The sequence below is a fragment of the Conger conger genome, chromosome 2 (assembly GCF_963514075.1).
Source record: "Conger conger chromosome 2, fConCon1.1, whole genome shotgun sequence".
Taxonomy (NCBI): Eukaryota; Metazoa; Chordata; class Actinopteri; order Anguilliformes; family Congridae; genus Conger; species Conger conger.
In genome coordinates, this window is record NC_083761.1 from 79,823,036 (window position 1) to 79,825,845 (window position 2,810).

Sequence of the window (2,810 nt, forward strand, 5' to 3'; positions counted from 1 at the left end):
CCCAATACACACTGCAAGCTGTGGCATGACCGGTTCTGTTACAGATGCCAATGTTCTCTGACAACGCAGTTCCTCTCCATGGCCAACAGGTGTCACTCATCAGACCGAGCTTCAGCCTGGAGACCAAAGAGGACTAAGTGCAGTCAAGGGGCTCTTTCCAATGGCTTATTTTTGCCTCCTCGTTTCCTGCCCTTGCCTCTTTCCCTCCAGTCCAGGCTGCACCCATTTGAAGAAGACAAGGAGAGGAAGTGAGGGCAGGAAGCAAGGCACGAGGGCTCAAGAAAACATGTATTTAGGCAAATGGGATGTCCTTGCTCCTTCAAATGTGAGTTTGAAGTCACGTCAATTACAAACTGATGGAGGGAGGTTAAACAACAGGTCGATCGTGTCTACGTCATCAATTCCAAAAAAAAAAAAAAAAAATGGATGCACTGCCGTTTTCTTCCTCAATGATTCTCTGGGAACATTTAACAGGTTGAAATGTCCTTAAAGATGATCAATTTCCGGGTTCAGACAAGGAAGGAGGAGACAAGGAAGGATGAAATACGTCATTGGAATATGAGCCCCAGGCCTAGAGCTAAACTGGGACTCCTCGCAGCAAAACCATTTTGTCTCACCGTCTGCTGGCTCATCAAAAGGTGGCGTGACTTCATTCACCTAACCTGTGCAACTTGTTCTTTTCATCTCCACCTGACAGCTACCTGACAGCTTTCCTCTATGTCAGGGGTTGGGCAATTCCTGGAGGGCCGATGTGTCGGCAGGTTTTTGTTTCCACCAATTGCCCTGGCTAAATGAACTGATTGGCTGCATACACCAATACTGGTTCACTCATAGATTAGATCATAGTAAAATGTTTTAATGTAGGGACATAAGAACAATATTCGGCTGTCATTTTAATGCGCTTATCATGAAGTGTAGCTACAATTTGAGGTGGCATAATGTTAGGGCTAATTAAGGAATTAAAGCCAGCATTTGGCATGAAAACCAGAAACAGATACGGCCCTCATTGCCCACCTCTGCTCTATGTCCTCGCATCAGTTCCTGACAGGCCCTGACACAGAAAAAGAACTCACCGTGTGCCATCACTCATGTGAAAACACCACTGAAACTCTTTAAAAAGAAACGCACAAAGAGGGTTCCAGGCATGACATTTTGCAATGTTACAAGTAAAAGCTGGTTTCTAGCAGCCATGCCACCCTGCACCCTTCTCATGGTTAAGTACTGAATCTAAGCAAGCCTGGGGTGTGACCCTTTAGGGCAGCGGTGTCAAACTCCAGTCCTGGAGGGCCACAGTGACCGCTGGTTTGTGGCGTTTCAGCAAGAGAGATTAATTTTTTGGGTAAAGAGTCCACACACCTTGTTCTCAAGGCCTTAATTAGCTGCTGATCGAAAGGAAACCACAAATACCAGCAGACACTGCGGCCCTCCAGGACTGGAGTTTGACTTTGCCCTAGGGCTGTCCAATCGTATCTGAAAATGGTGCTGGTATTTGTTTTAGCCGAGCACTACAACACCAGATTATATTCTTGACTGAAGACCATGATTAGTCAGGTGTTGTAGTGCCGGGTTTTGTTTTAACCCAGCACTACAACACCTGACTAATCATGGTCTTCAGTCAAGAATTGACCTAATTGGATTGACCCTTGGACCCTTGTCACTTGACCCACGGGATAGTGATCTGGGTACCATGCATTTCCTCAGAGGAGACGTTAAACCAAGGCAATCAAAGGGCTCATTTTGAAATTAGTAGGGGAGCAAACTTCAGCACAGGGGTGGTCCAATCAAAAAAGGGTCAGTGTGGGTGGAGTGTTTGTTTTTTAGTCCATCACTACACTACCACACCTGATTGAACCAATTCATGGTCTTCAACCCAGACATAGAAAAGTACAACCAGGTGTCTTAGTGCTTAGTACTGAAGAAGCACAAAAACCTGCACCCAGATCCAGCATCCAGCTTCTTCAGATAAGATTGGAAACCCCGGAGTCAGATGCAGATGTCTCATGCTGGAAAAGCCACAGCAATGCCCAACCAATAGGATAGAGAGGTACTTTTAAGGTGAAAACAAAAGCCAGCAGAACCAGTAGCCCTCCAGGGCCAGGGTTGGAGACCACTGCCTTAGGCCAATTTTAACTCTCTCTCTGTAGTAGGATCTTGCGGAGCATGTCACTGACACGGCACTGACACCGTTTTGACATTCGATGAGAAACGGACACACATTTCCTTTTGCTTACATGTTATTTTATGTCGCATTTTTAAATATATTAAAATAAGAAGCATGTTGTGATTTGTTTCTCTTTTAAAAACCTGTCAGTAAAGCTGGACTTTGCCCCCGAAAATACCCCTCTTCCTGTATCACGTCCATTACAATTCCCGTCTTAACAATTCAATAAATATTTGTCCTAAACTTTGATGCCAAAGTAAATACAAAGTATTGCCAACTCACAGCCTTGGCTCTAGCGACCTTTAACTTACATTTAACAAGTTAAGGACCAATTGAAACCGGTCACCACAAAGAACAGACTGTGGGAAAAAAACTGAAATAGAAACGGAGTGTACCCTGAAATCACTAAGGAATGCATTGTGCACATTTTTCTGCATGAATTCATTAGCATTCAAAAACTTGCAATCTGAGTAACCCTCACAATCAAGCCAACTGTAGATAACATGGAGCATGAGTGCAAAGACTTTAATCAAGCATTACTGAAAGACAAGTTTCTAACAAGCACACACACTCATTCTCACACTCTCTCACACACACACACACACACACACAAATATTAAACTAATAATGAAAGTGACAGTTTCAGTGA

The 2,810-nt window shown here is 44.1% G+C and overlaps 1 protein-coding gene across 1 annotated transcript in view; it reads left to right on the forward strand.

Annotated features, from left to right (window-relative positions):
- dennd1c (DENN domain containing 1C) overlaps nt 1–2,336 on the forward strand; it is a 26,644-nt gene extending 24,308 nt beyond the window's left edge. The window contains exon 23 of the mRNA XM_061232142.1: nt 1–2,336. This exon is cut by the window's left edge and continues 1,069 nt beyond it. The gene's annotated coding sequence lies outside the window, so the exon portion shown is untranslated.
- The last annotated feature ends 474 nt before the right edge of the window (nt 2,337–2,810 follow it).